The sequence below is a fragment of the Terrapene carolina genome, unplaced genomic scaffold, assembly GCF_002925995.2.
Source record: "Terrapene carolina triunguis isolate 2854851 unplaced genomic scaffold, T_m_triunguis-2.0 Scaffold596, whole genome shotgun sequence".
Lineage (NCBI taxonomy): Eukaryota > Metazoa > Chordata > Testudines > Emydidae > Terrapene > Terrapene triunguis.
The window spans coordinates 241,089-253,755 of record NW_020664947.1 but is presented as its reverse complement, the minus strand read 5'-3'; the positions used below and the strand labels follow the sequence as shown (position 1 = coordinate 253,755).

The following is a 12,667-nucleotide window of genomic DNA, read 5'->3' as shown; positions in this document are numbered from 1 at the left end:
GCGAGAGCCAGAGACACCTAATAAACATTCTCTAAACTTAGGCCAATGACCCCCTTCCCTCCCCTCCCCCGCAAAGAAAACACCCCCCCCCCGCACAAAGAACACAAACACACAAAGAAACAAAACCCCCGCAAGAATCAAACGAACGCAGGCGGACGTCCAGCCGCAGCGCGGGGGCCCATCCGGTTTATTGCTCTGAATGCTGTGTCCGCTTACCCGCCGCGTGGGCAGGGGGCGGGCGTGGGCGTTCGGTGCCAGCCGCTCATGACCCTCAGAGACCAAGGATGGGTTCTGGAGACCCGAGTGGCTGAGCTGGAGGAGCTGAGGGAGACAGAGAGGGACCTAGACTTTCCCCCACCCCCGGTCTGACACCCTCTGTGCTGCGGAGGGGGATGAAAGTCTCGGGGAAGGAGAACATTCAGCTGGAGCAGAGGGAGACGATCCAGTCGCTGGGCCCCTCCTTCCAGATGATCATGGTGTCCTCTGACACCGAGGCTAGCCCTCCGGGGGAGGGGACCCCAGTTATTAGGAAGCGACGGGTAATACTCATGGGCGATTCGAGCGTCAGAAATATAGAGTCGGGTTTGCGATGACTGGGAGAACTGCATGGCGAATTGGCTGCTGGGTGCGAAGGTTGCGGACCTCTCGAGACGTCAGGACAGACTTACGTGCAGTGCTGGGGAGGAGCCGGTGGTCGTGGTACAGGTAGGTACCAATGACATAGGGAGGGGTAGGAGAGACGTCCTGGAGGCCAAATGTAGGCTGCTAGGGAAGAGATTGAAGTCCAGGTCCTCCATGGGAGCATTCTCTGAACTGCTCCTGGTTCCACGTGCAGGGCCAGTTAGACAGAACTGCAGGGTCTCCATGCGTGGATGAGACGATGGCGTAGGGAGGAGGGGTTTAGGTATATAGGGAACTGGGGAACCTTTTGGGAAAGGAGGCACCTGTACAGGAAGGATGGGCTCCACCTAAACCAAACCGGAGCCAGATTCCTGGCATGTCAAATTAAAAACTACCTGAAGGGGGGCTCCAAAGAGGATGGAGCTCGGCTGTTCTCAGTGGTGGCAGATGACAGAACAAGGAGTAACGGTCTCAAGTTGCAGTGCGGGAGGTCTAGGTTGGATATTAGGAAACGCTATTTCCCTAGGAGGGTGGTGAAGCACTGGAATGGGTTCCCTGGGGAGGTGGTGGAATCTCCTTCCTAAGGGTATGTCTACACTACAGGATTAATCCGAATTTAGATAATTCGAATTTGGGAAACAGGTTGTATAAATTCGATTGTGCGCGGCCACACTAAGCACCTTAATTCGGTTTTTAACCACATTAATTCGGTGGTGTGCGGCCACACTACCCCATTAACTTAAACACAGTAATTCGGTGGTGTGCGGCCACACTAACCCTAATTCGAATTAACAAAATCGATTTAGGCTCTACTCCGTTCGTCGAGGTGGAGTACAGAAATCGATTTAAAGGGCCCTTTAATTCGAATTAACTGGCTCTGTAGTGTGGACGGGTGAAGGGTTAATTCGGATTAACGCTGCTAAATCCGAATTAATCCCGTAGTGTAGACCAGGCCTTAGAGGTTTTTAAGGCCCGGCTTGACAAAGCCCTGGCTGGGATAATTTAGTTGGGGTTGGTCCTGCATTGAGCAGGGGGTTGGACTAGATGACCTCCTGAGGTCCCTTCCAACCCTGATATTCTCTGAGTCTAGAGGAGTTTTAACGCTAAGGGCCAACGGATGCGGAGGTGCACGTGGTTTGGATGGACACACCCTTAGGGGAGAGTCTATGAAAAGGGAATCTCTCTCTCCTAGTACAGAGGAGAGGATAGACGTCGATAAAGTCCAGGTAGGAACTGAAGACAAACAGTCAAACGTGAGAGTCCCCTTTGATTACCCCACAGGAAGGCAGGCAACTAACTATCGACCCATCTGATCAATGCAAGGAGTCTAAATACTGAGATGGGTGAACTTGAGTGCCTGGCATTGTGAGGTGATTGATGTACCAGAAACTTGGTGGATTGATGATAATCCATGCGGCATGGGAAGACCGATTAAAACTATCTCAGAATGACAGAGTGGGGGGCGCTGGTGTGACAGGGGGCGGCGCTACACGTGAAAGAAAACATCGAGTCATATAGTAAATGAATCAAAGTGTCCCATCGAATCTATATTGATAGCAATTCCGTGCTTGAATAACAAGCGTACAGCTGCAGGAATATACGACTGACCACCTGACCAGGAGGGTGATAGTGACACAGGGAGATTAGAGAGGCTACAAAACCAGAAAACCCAATAATAATGGGGGATTTCAGCTAGCCCCAGACTGACTGGGCACATGCTACCTCAGGCCCGGATGCAGAGATAAAATTTCTAGACACCCTAAATGACGACTTCTTGGAGCAGCTGGTCCTGGGACCCACAAGGGGAGAGGCGATTCTTGATTTAGTCCTAAGTGGTGCACAGGATCTGGTCCAAGAGGTGACTGTAGCTAAACGGCTCAGTAATAACGACCAAATGTAATTAAATTTCAGATCCTTGTAGGGGGGAACACACGAAACTAAAAAGCACCCCAGTATTTAACTTCAAAAAGGGGAATGACACAAAAACGAGGAGGCTAATTAAATGGAAATGAAAAGGAACAGTCGTCAGGGTGAAACGCCTGCAAGCTGCATGCAAACTTTAAAAAAAACAACACAACTCACCATAAAGGAGGCTAAAACTGTATATATACCTCAGATTTAAAAAACCACACACACACACACAGAGAAAGAGGACACACACACACACACACACAAACACAAAAAGAAAAACAAAAAAAAAAACCAACATAAAAAATGCTGCCCCCCACGGTTAAACAACAGAGTCAGGGAGGCGATTAGAGACAAAGAGACATCTTTTAAAAATTGGACGTCAAATGCTCCTGAGGAAAAGAGAAAGGAACGTAAACTCTGTGTCAAGTCAAGTGTAAAAGTATAATTAGGCAGGCCAAAAAAGAATTTGAACAGCAACTAGCAAAAGACACAAAACCTAAAAATAAAATAAAAATGTTTGCTGTAAGTACATCAGAAGGAGGAAGCTTGGACAATCGAGGTGCTAAAGGGGCACTCAAGGAAAACGAGACTCTTGTGGAAAAGCTAAATGAATTCTTTCCATCGTTTTTTGCTGCAGAGGGTGCGGGGGAGATTCCCACACCTGAGCCGTTCTTTTAAGGTGACAAACCTGAGGAACTGTCCCAGATTGACATGCCAATAGAGGTGGTTTTGGAACAATTCAATACATTAGACAGCAATAGGTCTGGATGGTATCACCCATGAATTCGTAAGGAAGTCAAATCGGAAACTGCAGATCCTCTCGCTTAAATCAGTCTCTGTACCAGATGACTGGCAGATAGCTATTGTAACACTGATTTTAAAAAGTGGCTCCAGAGGCGATCCTGGCAATTACAGGCCGATAAGCCTCACTTCAGTACCAGGCAAATTGGTTAAAACTCTAGTAAAGAACAAAATGATCAGACACACGGATGAACATGATATGGTGGGGAAGGGTCAACACAGCTTTTGTAAGAGGAAATCACGCCTCACCAATCTACTAGAATTCTTTGAGGGGGGGGGTCAACCCACGTGGACCAGGGAGATCCAGTGGATATGGTGTACTTAGACTTTCAGAAAGCCTTTGACAAGGTCCCTCACCAAAGGCTCTTAAGCAAAGTAGTCAGTCATGGGGGTAAGAGGGAAGGTCCTCTCATGGATCAGTAACTGGTTAAAAGATGGGAAATAGGAGGTAGAAATAAAGAGTCAGTTTTCACAGTGGAGAGAGGTAAATAGCGGGGGCCCCCAAGGATCTGTACCGGGACCAGTGCTGCTTAACATACTTATAAATGAACAGGAAAAACGGGTGGCAAAGTTTGAAGACCAGACAAAACTACTCATGATAGTTAAAGTCCCAAGCAGACTGCGAAAAGCTACAAAAGGATCTCACAAAGCTGGGTGACTGGGCAAGAAAATGGCAGATGAAATTCAATGTTGATAAATGCAAAGTAACGCACGTTGGAAAACAGAATCCCAACGCCGCATCCAAAATGATGGGGTCTAAATTAGCTGTTACCACTCAAGGAAGATCTTGGCGTCATTGTGGAGAGTTCTCTGAAAACATCCACTCAATGTGCAGCGGCAGTGAAAAAAAGCGAACAGTGTTGGGAACCGTTAAGAAAGGGAGAGATAATAAGACAGAAAAGATCATATTGCCACCCTATAAATCCACGCTACGCCCACCCCTTGAATACTGCGTGCAGTTCTGGTCACCCCATCTCGAAAAAGGATAGATTAGAATTGGAAACTGTACAGAGAAGGACCACAAAAATGATCAGGGGCACGGAACGGCTTCCGTGTGAGGAGAGATTAAACAGACGGGGACAGCTCCGCTTAGAAAAGAGACGGCTCAGGGGGGATAGGATCGAGATCTGTACAATCGTGACTGGCGTGGCGAAAGGGAACTGGGAAGTGTTATTTACGCCTTCACATAACACAAGAACCAGGCGTCATCCAATGAAATGAACAGGCGGCCGGTTTCAAACAAACATAAGGCAGTATTTCTTCACACAGCGCACCGGCAACCTGTGGAACTTGCTGCCGGCAGACGTCAAGGCCAAAAGTATAACAAAGTTCAAGAAAGAATTAGATAAATTCATGGCTATTGGCCAGGGAGGCAACCCCATGCACTGGGTGTCCCTAGACCTCTGTTTGCCAGAAGCTGGGAACGGGCGACAGGGGATGGATCACTTGACGATTCCCTGTTCTGTTCATTTCCTCTGGGGCACCTGGCACTGGTCACTGTCAGAAGACAGGATCCTGGGCTAGATGGACCAGGGGTCGGATCCATTCTGGCCGTCCTTATGTGTGAACAACGATTTTCAGAGCCTAATAACTTGGCCGAGTTGGATGGATTTTCCCAGGAACACCACACTTCGGAGCATTTGGCTGGGGTGGGGGAAGCAGTTGCCCTGGGGCCAGGAAAGTGCCTTTTGCCGTTGCTGTGAGAACCTGGCCCAAGCTGGTGTGGTGAGGAACGAAGGGATGAGAGAAGTCTGCAGAGGGCTTTGGAATAAGGGGAGCGGAGAGGGGTACAAGTGGGAAGGGAACAGGGGCATGACCTTGGGCGGTGGGTTAGGAGCAGAAGGGAACAGGGAGAGCTGGGGAGAACTCGGGCAGAAGGGTTTGTAACCACTGGAGCATGCTCCCCTCCAGCCCTGAGTCCCCACATTCCCAAGTGGCTGTGAATGCCCCTGGCCACGTGTGTGTCTCCGTCACCCTCTGGTGACTCGGCCCACGTAGAGGATAACAGCTTTCTAGTGCTACCAGTCACTTGGTCAGCTCAAGTGCAGAGGCACGTGGGGCGGCTCTGAAGGTCTGCTGGTGGCCTCCCGGGGGATGGTCCGTGGGGCGACACACGAGGAAATTTCTGGTTTACAAACGGGGCACCCGAAATCAGCGGGTGCTTTGGCACATTTTGGTGTCAGGGCCACCCGGGGGTGGGGGAGGCAGGCAAGTGGGGCAATTTGCTCCAGGTCCCATGAGAAGATAGTATTCTATAGTATTGCAACTTTTTTTTATGGAAGGGGCCCCCGAAATTGCTTTGCCCCAGGCCCCCTGAATCCTCTGGGCGGCCCTGTTTGGTGTTTCGCCGCTCCCCGTCTGCAAAATGGGGCGAATGCCGCCTCTTGCCCCACAGCGTGCATGTATTCGTGCTCGTAGAGCGCTCTGAGATGGGCCGTTGAAAAACCTGAATAATTCTGTCCTCAGCATGGGATCGGAACGGTGCGCGGTAAATCTGGTCTTGAGAAATGCGCATGCAAAGCGCTATTGAATAGTGCTCATTCTGCGAGGCCTCTGTCCTGTGCCCTGAATCGGGCAGGGGTCTTGTGGAAAATATGGCACGGGGCCAGGAGCGCCGCCAGCTTTTCTGCCGCCCTAGGCAGCGGAAGGTTCCGCCCCGAAATGCCGCCCCCCACAGAGGCGACGGAAGGTCTCGCCACCGAAATACCGCCGTGGTCGCCACCCCCCAAATTGTAGCACCCTAGGCAACCGCCTAGGTCGCCTAATGGGTTGCACCGGCCCTGCACGTGGCCGTGGCATTACTGACTGTATGATCATGCAGAAGCGCCGGGGGTCAGAGTTAAGGGTACTCACCTTCATGCTGGCAGCCCCTAACTTTGCAGCGCTTGATTTTGCAACCTTAACTTTTTTTTAATGTAGCTCTTTGCTTGCCAATATCAACATGAAGGGCTCATAGCGCTAAAGTTTGCAGTTTCTCTACCTTACTGTTATTATTTAACTCTTTGTATGACCACAGCACAGCGGTTCTCAACCTTTCCAGACCACCCTCCCCCTGTCAGGAAGCTGATTTGTCTCGCTGTAGCGAAGTGAGACTCACCGCCGCGGCGCCTCCTGCTGGTCGTCTTGGGAATTAGCTCTTCACCAGCTTCGGAGCGCCCTCTGCTGTCCGGTGTCTCGCCTGCCTCAGGTCCCTGCTTCCCTCCCGGACCTCGGTGCCTCTTACCCTGGGGTGCTGCCCCCAGCAATACCCCACAATGTGGGTCTCCCCTCCCAGGGGGACCCCCAACCCTCTATCCCCACCTTGCCTCAGTGGCTACTGGCCCCGGTTTGAGTGTGGACTCGCAAACCGGTGTGAATCCGGTTCGTGGTGGTGAGGTAGCTCGTGTTGGTGATGGCGTCACGAGATTTATATATATATATATAAAATTGGGTGCAATTTTGAACGGGGTGGGGGGGGGCGATTCACCGCTGGACTGAATTCCCATGGGGATTGATGGACCCCTCCGTCTCGGAGCGACGTGGAAGATGGGAGGAATTTTATGGCCTGAGATGTACAGGAGGTTCGATAATCTAATGGTTCCTTCTGGGCTCTGGGCCTCGCTAAGGATATGGAGCCCGGGGCTGGGCGGGAAGAGCACCGGATACTGCGTGAGAGCTGTCAGAGCGCCCGCTCTGCGCCAGCTGACCGCTGGAAATTGAGCGGCGCGTCGGCCATGCGCAGATTTTCACCTCTGAGCCAATTTGAGGGAAGCAGCGGCGGGTGCTGCGGGTGGATCTGGGTTGCGTTCACACTCACGTGGTGTCGCTCTCCCCTGAGCTTAAAACTGCGAGGATGCCGCCTCTAACGCCGGCGGGCTGCGCAGCAAAGCGACGCGGGCGGGGCGGGCCGGCAAAGCCCCCGGCGAAAAGAGCGGCTGCTTCGAGATCCCTTAAACCCGGCTCAACCGGGCTTGGCAGAAATCGGATTAAATCGATACGGCTAAGCCGGGTTTCAATTGGATTAAGCGGCGGCCGCCCAGGGTTGGCAGCGGCTGAACGAAATGGGTTTAAAGTCGCAGCTTTGGCTGTGAGCTTGTTAAGGATTCTCCGGTTCTTGGCGTCTTCAGCTCCAGACTTGGGGCCTCTCGGGAAGTCGTTGGGCTCGGGACAGGGGTAACTGGGTGGGACTGTCCGGCTTGTGTTACGCAGCGGGGATCAGACTAGATTGAGCTAACGGTCCCCCTGGCTCTGGTGGCTACCAGGGGCTGAAAAGGGCTGAAAATGGAGCGGGTCGGGGGTGGGGAGGAGGATGTAATGGGAATCAAACCAGACACGGTGAGCTGAGCCGATAACGGTCACAGGGGCTGACGGCTATCCAAGGGGCTGCTGGGAAAAAAAAACAATTGTCAACAAAGAAAATTCATTTTTCCCTCCAGACGTTTTTTCCCCCCTTTGTTGTCAAAGAAGAAAGGAAAAAGTTTCGACTCAGAGGGGGGAGATTTGTTATTTTTGGAGGAGGGGTCTAAAAAGATCCCCTTGGACTCAAAACTGTTTTAAAAAGAGCGGGGGCCACTTCAAACAAAAAGGAGAACAAAAGGAAAACTTTTCATGTTGTTTCCCTCCATGGTTTTCGCCACTGGAGAAGGGGGCAAGCGACATGCGAAGTTTTTCCATTCGGTTTTGAAGCTCCCCCTTTTTAAAAAGTTGGGATTTTTCCCCCAGAGGGACGGGGATCTTCCTTGGTCTCCTCCCCCCACTCTTTGGCAAAGAGGAAGAATCGCCCCCTTGGCTTCGGATGTGAATCCCCGGGGGCGACACGGAAAAGTCTCCCACCTCCCGTTCGGTATTCTTGGGGAACCTGGGTCTGGCGAGCGGGGAGGAAACGGCTTCCAGACCCTGTCGACAGGCAGCGCGGCGAGCGAAGCTACGGCCGGCCGCTAACCGCCGCGGGGCTCCTGCTGCTGGGCGTCGATGGACTGCCGTGTGAAACAGTCGCTGCATCCCGCCTGTGCCCTGTGGGTGTAGTTTTGGGGGTGCTTGATTTCGGGTTAAATAGCGGGGCGTTTTGCTAGGTGGTCTGATAGCGGCGCAGGTCGCCGGGCGGCTGGAGCCGGCGAGTGGCGGCTGGGTGGTTATAGCTGGTTAAATGTCCGGGGCTGGGGTGGGGCAGGGAACAGGCTTTGGGGGCGGGTGAGTGAACCGCTGGGAGGACCCTGCCTTCCGGCCTGGCTGGCCTTGGCGAGGCCGTGACCCCGACGGACAACCCGTTCAAAGGGCCCTCTGTGTGTCCAGAGGTTGGGGGCGGGGAGGGGGGAACAGACGGCCTGTGAGGTGGGACAGGAGGTCAGAGGAGCCCAGGGCCGGCTGTGGCATTGGGGGGCGACCGCCCTGCGGCACCTGCAGGCGGCTCCGTGTGCCCTGTGTGTCCCGAGTGTCCCGTGCTCGGAGCCCACCCGACCTGGCTTCCCGACACAAACCGCAGCGGCCCCAGGGCGCCCCCCCGCGCTGCTGCTGCCAGGGCCGACTCTAGGCTTTTGCCGCCCCAAGCAAAAAAACCAACCCCCCCCACCCCAAAAATCGATGGCCGGAATGCCACCCCTGAAAATGTGCCGCCCCAAGCACGTGCTTGGTTTGCTGGTGCCTGGAGCCGGCCCTGGAGGAGATGATCTAGCGGGTCCCTTCTGGCCTGGGGGGTTAGCGGGGGGCCTGGCGCTGGTAGCAGCGAGCGAGCGACCCGGCCCCAGCCCGCCCTGCCGGCTCCCGGCGTCACTCGGGGCGGAAGCCGGAAAGAGGCGGGGGCTAGGGGGAAGGGGGGCGGGAAGAGGGCGGAGCAGGGGTGGGATGGAGCTGGCTCGCTTGCTGCTGCCGGCGCCAGGCCCCCCGCTAACCCCCCAGGCCGCCCTGGACCCCACATCCCCCCAAAGCGCGGGGCCCGGGGCAATTGCCCCATTCCGTCCGATGGACGGGACGGCTCTGCTTGGACCCGTTCTGGGCACCACCAAAAATTATCCAAACCTGGTGCCCAGCACCCACGTGTCTGCACCGCTTTTATGGTAAGGTTTTTGCTCTACATGATGAAGGGGATGGAACGGCGGCCGTATGAGGTGAGATGAATAAGACTGAGACTTTTCAGCTTGGAAAAGAGACAACTGAGGGGGGGTATGGTAGAGGTCTATAAAATCATGACTGGGGTGGAGAAAGTAAATCAGGACGTGTTATTTACTCCTGCTCATAACACAAGAACTAGGGGTCACCCAATGAAATGAACAGGCAGCAGGTTTAACACAAACAAAGGGAAGTATTTCTTTACACAACGCACTGACAACCTGTGGAACTCCTTGCCAAAGGATGTTGTGAAGGCCAGGACTATAACAGGGTTAAAAAAAGGACTAGAAACATTCATGGAGGATAGGTCCATGAATGGCTATTAGCCAGGATGGACAGGGATGGTGTCCCTAGCCTCTGTTTGCCAGAAGCTGGGAATGGGCGACAGGGGATGGATCACTTGATTGATTCCCTGTTCTGTTCATTCCCTCGGGGGCGCCTGGCATTGGCCACTGTCGGGAGACAGGATCCTGGGCTTGATGGACCTTTGGTGTGACCCAGTCTGGCTGTTCTCATGTTCACTTTGTGGACGGTTGTTACTGTAGGGTTGCTGCTATAGATGGTGTGTGGGTACAGTTGTAATAAACTGTATGTGTCAACAGTGGCTAATGCTGTGGGTGTGGATGATGGGCCCTATACAGCCTGCTATGTAGTGTGTGTGTACATGGTTGTTAATGTCAGGTTGGTGCTATATTCTGTGTGTGGTGATGGTTTTTAATGTGTGGTTAATAAAGTCTCTAGTGACAGTGGTTATTGCAGAGTTGTTGCTATACGCTGTGTGTGGGGATGGTTTTTGATGGTGGGTGGTTACTTAACACTATGAGACCAGTTGTTAATGTCGGCTGGTTGCTACATGCCGTGTGTGTGTGAATAGTTATTAGTGTACGTTTTCTACGCTACACCGTGTGTGCAGACGGTTGTTATGGTCGGGATGTTGATCTGCACTGTGAGTGTCGACTATGCTCCGTAGGTACAGGGTTGTTGCAGTACACCGTGGAGAGGGCTGTTACTGTCCGATTGCTGCCATACACTGTGTGCAATGGGTTGTTAATTAAAATAGTCACTGTACACTGAGTGTGGATGGTTGTTTATATAGGGGTTGCTACAATGCACTGTGGGGACCGTTGTTCTTGGAAGAGTGTTGCAATAAGCAGTGTCAACTAGTGGCTGTGATATAGGGTTGTAGCTATGTGTGGTGTGTGAAGAGGTTTGCTAATGAACAATGGTTGGTCTACATACTGCGTGGGGAAGGTTGTTACTGCAAGACTGTTGCTAGATCATGTGTATGTGGGGTGGTTGTTATTGTGTGGCTGTTGCACCATTGATACCTGTAGTGTATTGGTTGATGTAGGGTTGTTGCGACACATTGTGTGTGGAGACGGCTGTTAAGGTAGGGTTGCTACCATGTGGCATGTGAGGTTGGTTGTTAATGTAGGTTTGCTGCTGTACACTGTGTGTGTATGGTTGTTACTGTTGGGTGGTTGTACTGTGTGTGCAAATGTGTGTTACTGTAGAGCTGTTGCTAAACACTGTGTGTGGGTCTGGTTGGTAGTGTAGGGTTGTTTCTCTGCAGTCCATGTGGGGAGGGTTGCTATGGGACAGATGTTGCTATCCCCTGTGTGTGAGGATAGTTATTAATGTCGGGTTGCTGCTCCACACTGTGGGTGTTGTGGTGGTTAACGTGTGGTTGCTTCTATGCAATATCCGTGGGAACGGTTGATATTGTAGGAATGTTGCTACCCCCCACCCCGATGGTATTTAAGGTCAGATTGTTGCTATAACCCAGTATATAGAGATGGCTTATATTGCTAAGAAGTCGATATGCACTGGGTGCGGCCAGTTGTTAATGTAGGGGTGGCACTATACACTCTGTGTGTGTGTGTGTGTGTGTGTGTGTGTGTGTGTGTGTGTGTGTGTGTGTGTGTGTGTGTGTGTGTTTGCTGCTGTAGAGGTGTTGCTACATACTGCAGTGATGGTTGTTAATGTAGGATTGTTGCTAAACGCTGTTTGTGGGGATGGTTGTTAATGTAAGATGTTGCTATAGTGTGTGTGTGTACGGTTGGTTATGGAGTGTCGCTGGGGGAAGTCTGAGGGTCGATGGTCTACTGTGTGTGGGGGGATGATTTTTACTCCATGGTTGTTACTTTACATCCTGCCTGGGGACGGGTGTTAATATTGGGGTGTTACTAGACCTCCTGCGTAAGCGCGATTGTTCCCGTGGGGGGTGTTGCTGTGTGCTGGGTGTGGGGATGGTGGTTAATGTCGAGTTGCTGGTATACATACACTGTGTGTTGGGGTAGTTGTTCCCGTAGCATTGTTGCGATATGCCCTGTGCAGAGCTGGTTGTTACTGAAGGGTTGCTGCTCTACCGTGTGTTGGTCTGGTTGGTATGGTAGGTTGTTATCCCCTGTGTGTAGTGTCTGTATCTCAGGAGGGGCTGGGGAGGGCGAGAGAAGGAGACGGGGTGCACAATAGTGTAGTCCCTTGAGGAGTGAGTTGCTTTGGTCTCACTCAGCTGGGGGCTCGGGGCATCAGCCCCCCTGCTCAAAACGGAGTCACGACCCACTGTTTGAGAACCGCAGGTCAAGACTTTGGGCTCAGTAGTGGGGGAACCGGGCGAGATTTCATGGCCTGTGATATCCAAGACCTCCTGGATGGTTGGACGATTCCTTCTGGCCTTAAACACTATGAAGCTATGGGTTGTCTGTGGGGCTGGAGGCATTTGAAGCCAAGAATTCAGCAAGAATCGCGGGGATATTCAGAGGCAAACCAGTTAGCGCTGGGGGTTTGAAGAGGGACGACGCCCTGGTTCTAGGGGGTAAACCAGGCGTTTTCCAGCTTGGGACGTGACCGTCATGGGCGTTGGATTATCCCCCGTCAGACTCCTGGTTCCTCCGTGCAATGCAGCTGCCCACGACGGGCCAGTTACTCGTTGTGGGAAATTCAAAACATTTGAGGTTTGGTTTCCTCCTATTTCCATCGAAAATTTTCCATTTTTTAAAATGTGGAACCACGAAATGGGATTCCAAAACCGCATTTTGGGGTGTGTGTGTGTTCGGATTTCCGTAAGGATTTAGGGGGGGAAAGTTTGGGGCCTCTGCAAACTGTTTGCGGCGGGAAATTTTGTGGTGGTTTTTTTTTTTTTTTTTTAAAAAGGGGATGGCGGAGGGAGGAAATATTGTTGCAGGCGATTTTACCCCCAAGGGAATTGTGGATCCTGTTGAGATATTGACCTCAACATTGTGGCGAG

At 52.3% G+C, this 12,667-nt stretch overlaps 1 protein-coding gene across 1 annotated transcript in view; it reads left to right on the top strand.

The window, feature by feature from the left end:
* Positions 1-153: 153 nt before the first annotated feature.
* LRRC4B (leucine rich repeat containing 4B) overlaps positions 154-12,667 on the top strand; it is a 14,714-nt gene continuing 2,200 nt past the window's right edge. The window contains exon 1 of the mRNA XM_026659161.2: positions 154-705. The gene's annotated coding sequence lies outside the window, so the exon portion shown is untranslated. The remainder of the gene's footprint in view (positions 706-12,667) is intronic.